This window comes from Tursiops truncatus, chromosome 3, assembly GCF_011762595.2.
Source record: "Tursiops truncatus isolate mTurTru1 chromosome 3, mTurTru1.mat.Y, whole genome shotgun sequence".
Lineage (NCBI taxonomy): Eukaryota > Metazoa > Chordata > Mammalia > Artiodactyla > Delphinidae > Tursiops > Tursiops truncatus.
In genome coordinates this window covers 88,400,752-88,418,268 of record NC_047036.1, presented here as the reverse complement: position 1 = coordinate 88,418,268, position 17,517 = coordinate 88,400,752, and the positions used below count along the sequence as shown (strand labels likewise).

The 17,517-nt window shown below is 36.1% G+C and overlaps 1 protein-coding gene across 12 annotated transcripts in view; it reads right to left on the bottom strand.

Annotated features, from left to right (window-relative positions):
• The window catches only part of FER (FER tyrosine kinase), a 466,879-nt gene that overhangs the window by 362,464 nt on the left and 86,898 nt on the right, over positions 1-17,517 (bottom strand). The gene's annotated exons all lie outside the window — the stretch shown is intronic.

The following is a 17,517-nucleotide window of genomic DNA, read 5'->3' as shown; positions in this document are numbered from 1 at the left end:
TTACTTTTGAATGAGTCTTCCAATTAATTCCCCACAGTTCTAGCAGTAGGTACCCTCTTACTATGTCTGCTTAGGGTAAGTGAGGGCGTGTAAATAATCAGGGATATTACCAATCCTTTAGCATTCTTCTTTGTTTCTCATAGAGAAAAAAGAATTTGAAAAGGAGTTTGTTTCCCTGCTCCTGTTATAAAAGGGGTGAAGAGAGCTCCTTTCAAACTTCTCTAGCCTGACTGGTACGGGCATGTACAATGGGGAAGAGCTCATCCTATCTTATTTCTTTCCTGAATATGATGTGCAATAAAGCAGAAGCATTCAAACTTCTACCCATGTAAGAGAAGCCACACAAATGTCTTTGTGGGTATTTTGAGGCTTGGTAAATGTAAAACCATAGTTATATGGTTCCCTGGTGCCACAGTGGTTGAGAGTCCACCTGCCGATGCAGGGGACACGGGTTCGTGCCCCAGTCTGGGAAGATCCCACATGCTGCGGAGCGGCTAGGCCTGTGAGCCATGGCCACTGAGCCTACGCGTCCGGAGCCTGTGCTCTGCAACGGGAGAGGCCACAACAGTGAGAGGCCCGCGTATCGCAAAAAAAAAAAAAAAAAAAAAAAAAAACCATAGTGTAATTCTAGCCATCAGAATACATAGCTGTGAAGCAATTGTTTTGACCATCTTTTCTAATATTTCAATATATCTTCAAGGAAACTAAAAAACTTCAAACCAAAATCATATTTAAATTCACTTAATTCAATACCACCTGGTTCAATATGCTATTCCTTATTTTTTATAAAATTAGGATATACTTACTCTTAAAAAATACTTTTTAACTTTAGAAAAAGGTACTACATGGTAATATGAAGAAGGATGTGCATATAAGTATATAGGTAAACCTGATGTATATTTTCTACAACATAAACAAGTGGGGATTGACCAGAGAGCAGAAGCAAAAAGAACTACAATCCTCCAGCCTGTGGAATGAAAACCACATTCACAGAAAGACAGATTAAACTAAAAACGCAGAGGACTATGTACCAGATTAAGGAACAAGATAAAACACCAGAAAAACATCTAAATGAATGGACATAGGCAACCTTCCAGAAAAATAATTCAGAATAATGATAGTGAAAATGATCCAGGACCTCGGAAAAAGAATGGAGGAAAAGATCGAGATGATGCAAGAAATGTTTAACAAAGACATAGAAGAATTAAAGAATAAACAAACATAGATGAACAATACAATAACTGAAATGAAAAATACACAGAAGGAATCAATAGCAGAAAAACTGAGGCAGAAGAAAGGATAAGTGACGTGGAAGACAAAATGGTGGAAATCACTGCCATCAAACAGAATAAAGAAAAAAGAATGAAAAGAAATGAAGACAGCCTAAGACACCTGTTGGACAACATTAAATGCAGCACTTGAGACCTCGGGACACATATAGACTGAAAGTGAGGGGATGGAAAAAGATACTCCATGCAAATAGAAATCAAAAGAAAGCTGGAGTAGCAATAAACATATTAGATAAAATAGACTTTAAAATAAACAATGTTAAAAGAGACAAGGAAGGACACTACACAATGATCAAGGGATAAATCCAAGAAGAACATATAAGAATTATAAATATTTATGCACCTAACATAGGAGCACCACAATACATAAGGCAACTGCTAACAGCTATAAAAGAGGAAATCAACAGTAACACAATAATAATTGGGGACTTAAACACTGCACTTACACCAATGGACAGATCATCCAGACAGAAAATTAATAAGGAAACACAAGATTTAAATGATGCAATAGACCACATAGATTTATATAGGATATTTATAGGACATTCCATCAGAAAACTGCAGATTACACTTTCTTCTCAAGTGCACACAGAACATTCTAAATGACAGATCACATCTTGGGTCACAAATCAAGCCTTGATAAACTCAAAAAAAATGAAATCATATCAAGCATCTTTTCTGACCATAATGCTATGAGATTAGAAATCAATTACAGGGAAAAAAATGTAAAAAACACAAACACATATAGGCTAAACAATATGATACTAAATAAGCAAGAGATCACTGAAAAATCAAAGAGGAAATAAAAAAATACCTAGAGACAAATGACAATGAAAACACGACGATCCAACACCTATGGGATGCAGCAAAAGCAGTTCTAAGAGGGAAGTTCATAGCAATACAATCCGACCTCAAGAAACAAGAAAAATCTTAAATAAACAATCTAACCTTACACTTAAAGGAACTAGAGAAAGAAGAACAAACAAAACCCAAACGTTGTAGAAGGAAAGAAATCATAAAGATCAGAGCAGAAATAAATGAAATAGAAACAAAGAATACAATAGCAAAGATCAATAATACTAAAAGCTGGCTCTTTGAGAAGATAAACACAGTTGATAAACCTTTAGCCACACTCATCAAGAGGGAGAGGACTCAAATCAATAAAATTACAAATGAAAAAGGAAAAGTTACAATGGACACTGAAGAAATACAAAGCATCGTAAGAGACTACTACCAGCAACTCTAAGCCAATAAAATGGACAACCTGGAAGAAATGGACAAATTCTTAGAAAGGTATAACCTTCCAAGACTGAACCAGGTAGAAATAGAAAATATCAACAGACCAATCACAAGCACTGAAATTGAAACTGTGATTAAAAATCTTCCAACAAACAAAAGTCCAAGACCAGATGGCTTCAGAGGTGAATTCTACCAAACATTTAAAGAAAAGCTAACACCCATTCTTCTCAAACTCTTCCAAAACTTTGCAGAGGAAGGAACACTCCCAAACTCATTCTATGAGGCCACCATCACCCTGATTCCAAAACCAGACAAAGATACTGCAAAAAAAAAAAAAAAATTACAGACCAATAGCACAGAAGAATATAGATGCAAAAATCCTCAACAAAATGCCAGCAAGCAGAATCCAGCAACACATTAAAAGGATCATACACCACGATCAAGGGAGATTTACCCCAGGGATGCAAGGATTTTCAGTATACACAGATCAATCAATGTGATACACCATATTAAAAAATTGAAGAAAAAAAATCATATGATCATCTCAATAGATGCAGAAAAAGCTTTTGACAAAATTCAACACCCATTAATGATAAAAACTTTCCAGAAAATGGGCATAGAGGGAACCTACCTCAACATAATAAAGGCCATATAAGACAAACCCACAGCCAACATCATTCTCAATGGTGAAAAACTGAAACCATTTCCACTAAGAACAGGAACAAGACAAGGTTTCCCACTCTCACCACTATTATTCAACATAGTTTTGGAAATTTTAGCCACAGCAATCAGAGTAGAAAAAGAAATAAAAGGAATATAAATTGGAAAAGAAGAAGTAAAATTGTCACTGCTTGCAGATGACATGATGCTATACATAGAAAATCCTAAAGATGCTACCAGAAAACTACTAGAGCTAATCAATGAATTTGGTAAAGTAGCCAGATACCAAATTAATGCACAGAAATCTCTTGCATTCCTATACACTGATGATAAAAAATCTGAAAGAGAAATTAAGGAAACAATCCCATTCACCATTGTAACAAAAAGAATAAAATACCTAGGAATAAACCTACCTAAGGAGGTAAAAGACCTGTACTCAGAAAAGTATAAGACAGTGATGAAAGAAGTCAAAGGTGACACAAACAGATGGAGAGATATACCATGTTCTCAGATTGGAAGAATCAACATTGTGAAAATAACTATACTTCCCAAAGCAATCTACAGATTCAATGCAATCCCTATCAAATTACCAGTGGCAAGTTTACAGAACTAGAACAAAAAATCTTAAAATCAGTATGGAGACACAAAAGACCTCGAATAGCCAAAGCAATCTTGAGGGAAAAAAATGGAGCTGGAGAAATCAGACTCCCTGACTTCAGACTATACTACAAAGCTATGGTAATCAAGACAATATGGTACTGGCACAAAAACAGAAATACAGATCAATGGACCAGGATATAAAGCCCAGAGATAAACCCACGCACCTATGGTCCACTAATTTATGACAAAGGAGGCAAGGATATACAATGGAGAAAAGACAGCCTGTTCAATAAATGGTGCTGGGAAAACTGGACAGCTACATGTAAAAGAATGAAATTAGAACACTCACTAACACCATACACAAAAATAAACTCAAAATGGATTCGAGACCTAAATGTAAGACTGGACACTATAAAACTCTTAGAGGAAAACATAGGAAGAACACTCTTTGACATAAATCACAGCAAGATCTTTTTTGATCCACCTCCTACAGTAATGGAAATAAAAACAAAAATAAACAAATAGGAACCTAATGGAACTTCAAAGCTTTTGCAGAGCAAACTATAAACAAGACGAAAAGACAACCTTCAGAATAGGAGAAAATATTTGCAAACAAATCAACGGACAAAGGAGTAATCTCCAAAATATACAAGCAGCTCATGCAGCTCAATATTAAAAAAACAAACAACCCAATCAAAAAATGAGCAGAAGAGCTAAATAGACATTTCTCCAAACAAGACATACAGATAGCCAAGAGGCACATGAGAAGCTGCTCAACATCACTATTAGAGAAATACAAATCAAAACTACAATGAGGTATCATCTCACACCAGTTAGAATGGGCATCATTAGAAAATCCACAAACAACAAATGTTAGAGAGGGTGTGGAGAAAAGGGAGCCCTCTTGCACTGTTGGTGGGAATGTAAATTGGTACAGCCACTATGGAAAACAGTATGGAGGTTCCTTTAAAAACTAAAAATAGAATTATCATATGAGCCAGCAATCCCACTAGTGGGCATATGCCCAGAGAAAACCATAATTCAAAAAGACACATGCACCTCAATGTTCATTGCAGCACTATATATAATAGCCAGGTCACAGAAGCAACCTAAACACTCATCGACAGATGAATGGATAAAGAAGACATGGTATGTATATACAATGGAACATTCCTCAGCCATAAAAAGGAACAAAATTGCGTTATTTGTAGAGACGTGGATGGACCTAGAGACTGTCATACAGAGTGAAGTATGTCAGAATGAAAAAAACAAATATCGTATATTAATGCAAATATGTGGAATCTAGAAAAATCGTACAGGTGAACCGGTTTGCAAGGTAGAAATAGAGACACCGATGTAGAGAACAAACGTATGGACACCAAGGGGGGGGGGGAAGTCGGGGGGGGAATGAATTGGGGGGAAAAAAAGTGGAGATTACAGAGAACCAAAAAGAAATCTGGGAGTGAATAAACTCATAACAACTTTCAGAACAAATGAAGAAAGACGATGAAGTCCACTAAGACTGTAAAACTTAGGTTAATGTGTTAAGTAGACACATGAAAGATTTAAGAAAAGACCCACATCATAATTATCCAGGCAAAATCTATAATGTCTAAAATGAAAAATATACTACATGAGATTAAAGGCAGATTAGACACTGCAGAAAACAAGATTAGTAAAAGTGTAGATACAATCATAGAAACTAACCAAAATGAAACAGAAAGCTAAAAAGACAAGGGGAAAAAATAAACAGACCATCAGTTGGCTGTGAGGCAAATACAAACAGCCGAATATACATGTAACTGGAGTCTCCAAAGGACAGCAGAAAGAGAGACGTAGATAGAAAATATACATGAAGAAATAACGGCTGAAAGTTTTCCAAATTTGATGAAAATTATAAACTCTCAGATATAAGAAGCTCAACAAACACAAGGAGAAAAAAAACTTACAGGAACGCACATCATAATCAAATTGCTCAAAATCAACAATAAAAAGGAAATCCTAAAAGCTGCCAAAGGGATATAAAACATGCAGAGCAACAAAGAAAAGTATTAGAACAGATTTCTCCTTGACATGGCCAAAGGGCAACATCTTTAAAGACCCAACAGGGAAAAAAATACCTGCTAAAAGAAAATTCTACATCCTACAAAAATATATTTCAAAATCAAAGGTGAAATTAAAACTTTTTCAGATGTACAAAAGCTGAAAGAACTTACTACGTGTAGACTTACATTACAAGAAATGTTAAAGTAAGTCATTCAGGCAAAAGTAAAATGATACCAGATGGAATAAAGAATGCTACGAAAGATAACTACATGGATAAACATATAAGATGTTTTATTATAATTTTACAGATACTTGACTAAACAACAATATTAACAATATAGTACAAAGTTAAAAACATATGCAAAAGTAAAATATATCACAACAATAGCACAAATATAGGAAGACTATATACCAGTGTAAGGTTTCCTTATTATACACAAGGTGATATAACATCACTTGAAGGTATACTATGGTAAATCAAAGATAAAATAACAAAAGAGAAAGTTACAGCTAATAAGACTAATAAAGGAGAATAAACAAAAGAAAAAACAATAAACAAAAGAAAAAGTTACAGCTAATAAAGGAGATAAATGGGAATCTTAATAAATTTTTTTCAATTATTCCAAAAGGAGGCAGAAAAAAGGAAAAGGAGAATAAAGGACTGATGAAACAAAGAGGAAAAAAAAACTGCAAGATGACAGATTTAAACCTAACATTGTCAAAATCAATCACATTATAGTCTAACTATCCCAGTTAAAATGTAAAGATTATCAAGATAAAAAAGCAAGACCTAATTATATGCTGCTTATAAGAAATGCACTTCAACTATATAAAGACTAAAAAATGTTGAAGTAAAAGGATGATAAAAAGATATATCATGTAAACACTAATCGAAGTATCTAATATTAATATCAGATAGAACAGATAACACAGCAAAGAATACTACCAGGGATAATAAAGGTCATTTCATATGACAAAAGAGTCAGGGCATCAAGAGGATACAACAATCATGACTACTTTTACACCCAATAACTAGAGTTTCAAAATACATTAAGCAAAAAACTGACAAAACTATGAGAAGAAATAGACAAATCTACAAGTACAGTGGGAGATTTCAATTGCCCCCTCTCAAAAACTGATGGAACAAGTAGACAGAAAATCAGTAACAACCTAAAAACTTTTAATAACACTATTAACCAACTGGCCCAAGATAGCAATATAGACCACTGCAACCAACAACAGCAGAATACATATTCTTATCAAGTGCACATGAAGCATTTACCAAGGTAAACCATACTATGGGCCATATAACATGCATTCATAAATGTAAAAGGAATAAAGTCACAAAAAGAATATTCTCAGACTAAATGAAATTAAATTATAAATGAAAAATAGACTTTTTTTAATGTCAAATCTTTAGGAAACCAAATACATTTCTAAATAACCTATGTATCAAAGAAAAAAAAAAAAGCCAAAAGGAAATACTTTAAGTATTTTGAACTGAAGAAAAATGAAGAAACAATACATACAAATGTATGGAATATTGCTAAAACAGTCCTTAGGGAAATTCATAGCACTAATGCCTACATAAGAAAAGAAGATAGTTCTCAAATCAATGATCTTAGTTAGCTTCCAGATTAAAAAAAAGAAAAAATAGAAAAACTGGTGCAAACTAAGCCTAAAGCAAGCAGAAGAAACAAAAAAACAAAGATTAGAGCATAAATCAATTAAATAGAAAGCAGAAAAATAGAAAGAAAATAAAGCCTAAAGCCAATCTTTGAGAAGATTAATAAAATTGATAAACCTCTAGCCAAAATGATTAGGGATAAAAGAGAAGACACAAAGTACCAATAACAAAAATGAGAAAGAAAATATCACCACAGATTCTACAAATATAAAAAGGTGGATAAGGAAGTATTCTGAACACCTTAGTACCAATAAATTAAACAAATGAAATGGACAATTCCTTGAAAGATACAACCTACTAAAACTCAAAGAAAAAGATAAACTGAATAGCCTATATGAATTAAAGAAATTGAAGTTATAGTTTAAAAATCTTAGCAAAAGAGAAAAAAATAAAGCAAGCAGACGCAGGTGGCTTCACAAGTGAATTCTGCCAATATTTAAGAAATATTATAAATTGAACACAAACATTACTAAGAGGGGGCAATCATAGAGAGGACAGTATTATCCTTATACAAAAATGAGACAAAGATATTAAAAGAAGCAGACATATTTGAAAATCCATAAAAACTTAGTCAACCATATCAAACAACATAAAAAATAATAATACATCATAACCAAGAGGAGTTTATTCCAGGAATGTGAAGATGGTATAATATTTTTAAAATGTGAAAATCAATCAAAATAATTCACCATATCAAGGTAAAAGAAGAAAAAAAATATCCATCTCCACAGATATGGCAAAAGCATTTGACAAAATCTAACATCCATTCTTAAGCAGGAATAAAAAGGAACTTCTTCAACCCGATAAAAGGAAAAACGTTTGAAAAACTACAGTTAACTTCATATTTATGATGAAAGTCTTTCCCCTAAGATCAGGGACAAGACAAACATGTTTGGTCTTTCTACGTCTGTTCAACACTATACTGAAGGGTCTAGCTAGGGCAAAGAGGCAAGAAAAAGGAAAAAAAAAAAGACATCCAGATTGAAAAGGAAAAGGAAAACTATCTTTGTTCATAGACAATATGATCTTATAGGAGTTCTTTTGAGAAGTCATCTACTCTTTCTGATGATGAGGTGATGGCAAATGTTTCCATTTACGGCCATTATGTCAGAACCTTAGTTTGGATACAAGCTTTATGGATTCACAAAATTGTTTTATGGCAAACTTAACAATGTGCTTAACCAACTAAAAGTATTCAGAACTTAATATGCTATAGGAAAGTAAAACCTGTGTATATTGCATCCAAGAACTTATTATTCCATGCTCTAATGAAACACTCTAGTAACTTCAGCTAAATAGGCTAAAATTATTTTGGTTGTTCTCAGCATACATGTTATAAATAATAATCAATAGACTAATATCCAAATTAGTCCAAGTCAATTTAAGAAAAACATTTGTTCCCTTGACAAAGCATAGAGCAAAATGACTTTGATATTTAGTGTATATTATTCAATACCAAAAAATTTAACTAAAATGGTGCTATGTTCATATTACAAATGAATGTTATATTTTACATTAGACAACATAAATCAGTGTTCCTTTGGATATAAATTCTAACATTGAAAATTTAACGTATTTTGTGTAACCCATACAGCAGGGATCAGGAATTTGGAATTTCAGTATTAACCCAGGCCTCCAGCTGATCTGCTACTGCTGCTGAACCTCCATTTCCAGTAACTGAACCCTTGATGCCAAACCAATTCTTTTTTTTTCATATATTATTACCCTTTTTTTTTCTTTAACATCTTTATTGGAGTATAATTGCTTTACAATGGTGTGTTAGTTTCTGCTTTATAACAAAGTGAATCAGTTATACATATACACATGTTCCCATATATCTTCCCTCTTGCGTCTCCCTCGCTCCCACCCTCCCTATCTCACCTCTTTAGGTGGTCAAAAAGCACCGAGCTGATCTCCCTATGCTATGAGGCTGCTTCCCACTAGCTATCTATTCTACGTTTGGTAGTGTATATATGTCCATGCCACTCTCTCACTTTGTCAGAGCCTACCCTTCCCTTCCCCACATCCTCAAGTGCATTCTTTAGTAGGTCTGCCTCTCCATTCCCATCTTACCCCTAGGTTCTTTATGACCTTTTTTTTTTCCCTTAGATTCCATATATATGTGCTAGCATACTGTATATGTTTTTCTCTTTCTGACTTACTTCACTCTGTATGACAGACTCTAGGTCCATGCAACTCACTACAAATAACTCAATTTCGTTTCTTTTCATGGCTGAGTAATATTCCATTGTATATACATGCCACATCTTCTTTATCCATTCATCCAATGATGAACATTTAGGTTGCTTTCATGTCCTGGCTATTGTAAATAGAGCTGCAATGAACATTTTGGTACATGACTTTTTTGAATTATGGTTTTCTCATGTTATATGACCAGTAGTGGGATTGCTGGGTCATATGGTAGTTCTATTTTTAGTTTTTTAAGGAACCTCCATACTGTTCTACATAGTGGCTGTATCAATTTACATTCCCACCAACAGTGCAAGAGGGTTCCCTTTTCTCCACACCCTCTCCAGCATTTATTGTTTGAAGATTTTTTGATAATGGCCATTCTGACCGATGTGAGATGATATCTCATTGTAGTTTTCATTTGCATTTCTCTAATGATTAATGATGCTGAGCATTCTTTGATGTGTTTGCTGGTAATCTCTGTATCTTCTTTGGAGAAATGTCTATTTAGGTCTTCTGCCCATTTTTGGATTGGGTTGTTTGTTTTTTTGTTATTGAGCTCCATGAGCTGCTTGCAAATTGTGGAGATTAACCCTTTGTCAATTGCTTCATTTGCAACTATTTTCTCCCATTCTGGAGGTTGTCTTTTGGTCTTGTTTATGGTTTCCTTTGCTGTGCAAAAGCTTTTAAGTTTCATTAGGACCCATTTGTTTATTTTTGTTTTTACTTCCATTTCTCTAGGAGGTGGGTCAAAAAGAAGCTTGCTGTGATTTATGGCATAGAGTGTTTTGCCTATGTTTTCCTCTAAGAGTTTCATAGTTTCTGGCCCTACATTTAGGTCTTTAATCCATTTTGAAATTATTTTTGTGTATGGTGTTAGGGAATGTTCTAATCTCATACTTTTACATGTACGTGTCCAGTTTTCCCAGCACCACTTATTGAAGAGGCTGTCTTTTCTCCACTGTATATTCTTGCCTCCTTTATCAAAGATAAGGTGACCATATGTGCATGGGTTTATCTCTGGGCTTTCTATCCTGTTCCATTGATCTATATTTCTCTTTTTGTGCCAGTACCATACTGTCTTGATTACTGTACCTTTGCAATATAGTCTGATGTCAGGGAGCCTAATTCCTCGAGCTCCATTTTTTGTTCTCAAGATTTCTTTGGCTATTCGGGGGTCTTCTGCGTTTCCATACAAATTGTGAATTTTTTTGTTCTAGTTCTGTGAAAAATGCCACTGGTACTTTGATAGGGATTGCATTGAATCTGTAGATTGCTTTGGGTAGTAGAGTCATTTTCACAATGTTGATTCTTCCAATCCAAGAACATGGTATATCTCTCCATCTATGTGTATCATCTTTAACTCCTTTCATCAGTGTCTTATAATTTTCTGCATACTGGTCTTTTGTCTCAAGTAGGTTTATTCCTAGATACTTTATTCTTTTTGTTGCAATGGTAAATGGGAGTGTTTTCTTGATTTCACTTTCAGATTTTTCATCATTAGTGTATAGGAATGCCAGAGATTTCTGTGCATTAATTTTGTATCCTGCTACTTTACCAAATTTAAGTTTTCTGGTAGCATTGTTAGGATTCTCTATGTATAGTATCATGTCATCTGCAAACAGTGACAGCTTTACTTCTTCTTTTCCGATTTGGATTCCTCTTATTTCCTGTTCTTCTCTGATTGCTGTGGCTAAAATTCCAAAACTATGTTGAATAAGAGTGGTGAGAGTGGGCAATCTTGTCTTGTTCCTGATCTTAGTGGAAATGCTTTCAGTTTTACACCATTGAGGACGATGTAGGCTGTGGGTTTGTCATATATGGCCTTTATTATGTTGAGGAAAGTTCTCTCTGTGCCTACTTTCTGCAGGGCTTTTTATCATAAATGGGTGTTGAATTCTGTCGAAAGCTTTCTCTGCATCTATTGAGATGATCATACGTTTTTTCTCCTGCAATTTGTTAACATGGTGTATCACGTTGATTGATTTGTGTATATTGAAGAATCCTTGCATTACTGAAATAAACCCCACTTGATCATGGTGTATGATCCTTTTAATGTGCTGTTGGATTCTCTTTGCTAGTATTTTGCTGAGGATTTTTACATCTATGTTCATCAGTGATATTGGCCTGTAGTTTTCATTCTTTGTGACATCTTTATCTGGTTTTGGTATCAGGGTGAAGGTGGCCTCGCACAATGAGTTTGGGAGTGTTCCTCCCTCTGCTATATTTTGGAAGAGTTTGAGAAGGATAGGTGTTAGCTCTTCTCTAAATGTTTGATAGAATTCGCCTGTGAAGCCATCTGGTCCTGGGCTTTTCTTTGTTGGAAGATTTTTAATCAGAGTTTCAATTTCAGTGCTTGTGATTGGTCTGTTCATATTTTCTATTTCTTCCTGATTCAGTCTTGGCAGGTTGTGCATTTCTAAGAATTTGTCCATTTCTTCCAGGTTGTCCATTTTATTGGCATAGAGCTGCTTGTAGTAATCTCTCATGATCTTTTGTATTTCTGCAGTGTCAGTTGTTACTTCTCCTTTTTCATTTCTAACTCTATTGATTTGAGTCTTCTCCCTTTTTTTCTTGATGAGTCTGGCTAATGGTTTATCAATTTTGTTTATCTTCTCAGAGAACCAGCTTTTAGTTTTATTGATCTTTGCTATTGTTTCCTTCATTTCTTTTTCATTTATTTCTCATCTGATCTTTATGATTTCATTCCTTCTGATAACTTTTGGGGTTTTTTGTTCTTCTTTCTCTAACTGCTTTAGGTGCAACGTTAGGTTGTTTATTTGAGATGTTTCCTGTTTCTTAAGGTAGGATTGTATTGCTATAATCTTCCATCTTAGAACTGCTTTTGCTGCATCCCATAGGTTTTGCATCATCGTGTCTCCATTGTCATTTTTTTCTAGGTATTTTTTTATTTCCTCTTTGATTTCTTCAGTGATCTCTTGGTTATTAAGTAGTGTACTGTGTAGCCTCCATTTGTTTGTATTTTTTACAGATCATTTCCTGTAATTAATATCTAGTCTCATAGCATTGTGGTCGGAAAAGATACTTGATACAATTTCAATTTTCTGAAATTTACCAAGGCTTGATTTGTGACCCAAGATATGATCCTGGAGAATGTTCCATGAGCACTTGAGAAAAGTGTGCATTCTGTTGTTTTTGGATGGAATGTCCGATAAATATCTATTAAGTCCATCCTGTTTAATGTATCATTTAAAGCTTGTGTTTCCTTATTTATCTTCATTTTGGATGATCTGTCCATGGGTGAAAGTGGGGTGTTAAAGTCCCCTACTATGAATGTGTTACTGCCGATTTCTCCTTTTATGGCTGTTAGCATTTGCCTTATGTATTGAGGTGCTCCTATGTTGCGTGCATAATTATTTACAATTGTCATATCTTCTTCTTTGATCGATCCCTTGATCATTATGTAGTGTCCTTCTTTGTGTCTTGTGATAGTCTTTATTTTAAAGTCTATTTCATCTGATATGAGAATTGCTACTCCAGCTTTCTTTTGATTTCCATTTGCATGGAATATCTTTTTCCATCCCCTCACTTTCGGTCTGTATGTTTCTCTAGGTCTGAAGTGGGTCTCTTGTAGATGGTGTATATATGGGTCTTGTTTTTGTATCCATTCTGTATCCATTTTTGTTTTTGTAGCCAGTCTGTGTCTTTTGGTGGGAGCCCTTAATCCATTTACATAAAAGGAAATTATCTATATGTATATTCCTATTCCCATTTTCTTAATTGTTTTGTGCTTGTTTTCCTTCTCTTGTGTTTTTTGCCTAGAGAAGGTCCTTCAGCCTTTGCTGTAAAGCTGGTTTGGTGGTGCTGAACTCTGTCAGCTTTTGCTTGTCTGTAAAGGTTTTAATTTCTCCATCAAATCTGAATGAGATCCTTGCTGGGTAAAGTAATCTTGGTTGTAGGTTTTTCTCCTTCATCACTTTAAATGTGTCCTGCCACTCCCTTCTGGCTTGCAGAGTTACTGCTGAAAGATCAGCTGTTAACCTTATGGGGACTCCCTTATGTGTTATTTGTTGTTTTTCCCTTGCTGCTTTTAATATGTTTTCTTTGTATTTAATTTTTGATAGTTTGATTAATATGTGTGTTGGTGTGTTTCTCCTTGGATTTATCCTGTATGGGACTCTCTCTGCTTCCTGGACTTGATGAACTGTTTCCTTTCCCATATTATGGAAGCTTTCAACTATAATCTCTTCAAATATTTTCTCAGTCCCTTCCTTTTGCTCTTCTTCTTCTGGGACCCCTATAATTCGAATGTTGGTGCGTTTAATGTTGTCCCAGACGTCTCTGAGACTGTCCTCAGTTCTTTTCATTCTTTTTTCTTCATTCTGCTCTGCAGTAGTTATTTCCACTATTTTATCTTCCAGGTCACTTATCCATTCTTCTGCCTCAGTTTTTCTGCTATTGATCCCATCTAGAGTATTTTTAAATTCACTTATTGTGTTGTTCATCGTTGCTTGTTTCCTCTTTAGTTCTTCTAGGTCCTTGTTAAATGTTTCTTGCATTTTCTCTATTCTATTTCCAAGATTTTGGATCATCTTTACTATCATTATTCTGAATTCTTTTTCAGGTAGACTGCCTATTTCCTCTTTATTTGTTAGGTCTGGTGGGTTTTTACCTTGCTCTTTCATCTGCTGTGTGTTTTTCTGTCTTCTCATCTTGCTTATCTTACTGTGTTTGGGGTCTCCTTTTTGCAGGCTGCAGATTCGTAGTTCCTGTTGTTTTTGTTGTCTGTCCCTAGTGGCTAAGGATGGTTCAGTGGGTTGTGTCGGCTTCCTGGTGGAGGGGACTAGTGCCTGTGTTCTGGTGGATGAGGCTGGGTCTTGTCTTTCTGGTGGGCAGATCCATGTCTGGTGGTGTGTTTTGGGGTGTCTGTGGCCTTATTATGATTTTAGGCAGCCTTTCTGCTAATGGATAGGGTTATGTTCCTGCCTTGTTAGTTGTTTCACGTAGGGTGTCCAGCACTGTAGCTTGCTGGTCGTTGAGTGAAGCTGGGTCTTGGCATTGAGATGGAGATCTCTGGGAGATTTTCGCCATTTGATATTACATGGAGCTGGGAGGTCTCTTGTAGACCAGTGTCCTGAAGTTGGCTCTCCCATCTCAGAGGCACAGCACTGACTCCTGGCTGGAGCACCAAGAGCCTTTCATCCACACAACTCAGAATAAAAGGGAGAAAAAGAAGAAAGAAAAGAAAAGAAAAGAAAAGAAAGAAAGGAGGAAAGAAAGAGGATAAAATAAAATAAAATAAAGATTAAAAAAATAAAGTTATTAAAACAAAAAATAATTATTAAGAAAAAAAAAAATTTTTAAGTAAAAAAAAAAAAAAACCGACTGACAGAACCCTAGGACAAATGATGAAAGGAAATCTATACAGACAAAATCTCACACAGAAGCATACACATACACACTCACAAAAAGAGGAAAAGGGGAAAAAGTAATATGTCTTGTTCTCAAAGACCACCTCGTCAATTTGGGATGATTAGTTGTCTATTCATATTTTCCACAGATGCAGGGTACATCAAGTTGATTGTGGAGATTTAATCCGCTGCTCCTGAGGCTGCTGAGAGAGATTTCCCTTTCTTTACTTGTACGCACAGCTTTCGGATTTCAGCATTGGATTTGGCCCCGCCTCTGCATGTAGGTCGCCTGAGGGCTTCTGTTCTTCGCTCAGACAGGATAGGGTTAAAGGAGCAGCTGATTCGGGGGCTCTGGCTCACTCTGGCCGGGGGGAGGGAGGGGAACGGGGCGAGCCTGTGGCGGCAGCGGCCGGCATGACTTTGCCCCAGCCTGAAGTGCGCTGTGCGTTCTCCCGGGGAAGTTGTCCCTGGATCACGGGACCCTTGCAGTGGCGGTCTGCACAGGCTTCCAGGAGGAGAGTTGTGGAGAGTGACCTGTGCTTGCTCACAGGCTTCTTGGTGGCGGCAGCAGCAGCTTTAGCGTCTCATGCCCATCTCTGGTGTCTGCGCTGAAAGCCGCGGCTCGCGCCCATCTCTGGAGCTCCTTTAAGCAGCGCTTTTAATCCCCTCTCCTTGCTCACCAGGAAACAAAGAGGGAAGAAAATGTCTCTTTCCTCTTCAGCAGGTCCAGACTTTATCCCAGACTCCCTCCCGGCTAGCCATGGTGCACTAACCCCTTCAGGCTGTGTTCACGCCGCCATTCCTCTCCCTGCGCTCTGACTAAAGCCCAAGTCTCAGCTCCCAGCCCCACCCGCCCCGGCGGGTGAGCAGACAAGCCTCTCGGGCTGGTGAATGCTGGTCGGCCCCGATCCTCTGTGCGGGAATCTCTCTGCTTTGCCTTCCGCACCCCTGTTGCTGTGCTCTCCTCCGTGGCTCCGAAGCTTTCCCTCTCCGCCACCCACAGTCTCCGCCTGTGAAGGGGCTTCCTAGTGTGTGGAAACCTTTCCTCCTTCACAGCTCCCTCCCACTGGTGCAGGTTCTGTCCCTATTCTTTTGTCTCTGTTTTTTCTTTTCTCTTTTACCCTACCCAGGTACATGGGGAGTTTCTTGCCTTTTGGGAGTCTGAGATCTTCTGCCAGCATTCAGTGGGTGTTCTATAGGAGCAGTACCATATGTAGATGTATTTCTGATGTATCTGTGGGGAGGAAGGTGATCTCCGCGTCTTACTCTTCTGTCATATTCCTGCTACCTTCCCAAACCAATTCTTGATCAAATCCAGAATTTAACCCTTACTTACTATAGGAGCTATTTCTGGGTCCTATCTCCCCCGAAGCCTTGTCTTCTCAAGCTGGACACTATATATCAGATTGAGTTTTTAAATAGCTTTTCAAAGACCCCCTAATGTCTAAAGCAATGACTCTGAATGCCAGAGCCACGGCTTGGGTATCCACCACCAGTGCTCCAGCAATTCCTAGAGCCCATTCCAGAAATGGCCTGCTGTGGCCTCTCCAGATAAACTAAGGTTCTGACATAAAGCCTGTAAATGTTGGAAGAATTTGCCAACACATCATCCTTATAAATAGTAAATAACTTCACAAAAAAAAAACCTATTTCCATGTTAAAGGTAGAAGAAGGAGTTTGAAAACAGATACAAAATTTTCAAAAATATAATTTTATACTTTTTCAGGTAATCGTGAGTATAAAGATAGTTGTGATTATAAAAGGGAAATTCACATAAGTCTCATACATTTACATAGTTATATAAGAACTTACTTTAAAAGTATATACACTATACATTTTACATTGATTTAATGGGAGTAATCAAATTCCAGAAAATGAAAAAGTACATCACTAATTCCTTTAGAAAGAAAATGTAAATAAGCTCACATATTTTAACTTCAGGAGACTCAGTCAAATAATACATTTCTTAAGATCAATTAAAACTACGGTCTTCAGATTTTCTAGTTGCCTTCTTACTACTGATACAACACTGAATGGTATTTTATCTCTATAATAAATAATAAAGATAAGTAATAAAGAACAATTATTACCTGTGAATAATCTTTGATAATATAAACTTTAGGTACAAGAACTATTTAAAACTTTATTATGATATCAGAATTAGATTTCATTTTTTAAACAAAAACTATGTCATTAAAAGTAGGTATCAAACACTTGGGAGTAATTATGTACTTCTTTTTCTAACTAATCATTCTCCAACAGATATAGACCTAGTGTGAAATACTTCACATAGATGGATTACAATATAGTTGGATTAAGTCACCACTTGTTCTGGGTGAATTTAATATGTGGATGTTTATAATACAGGAAACTAATTTGAGAATGCTAGCCAAGCATTATGTAATGAACTTTATAAAACTAACCCTTTGACAGA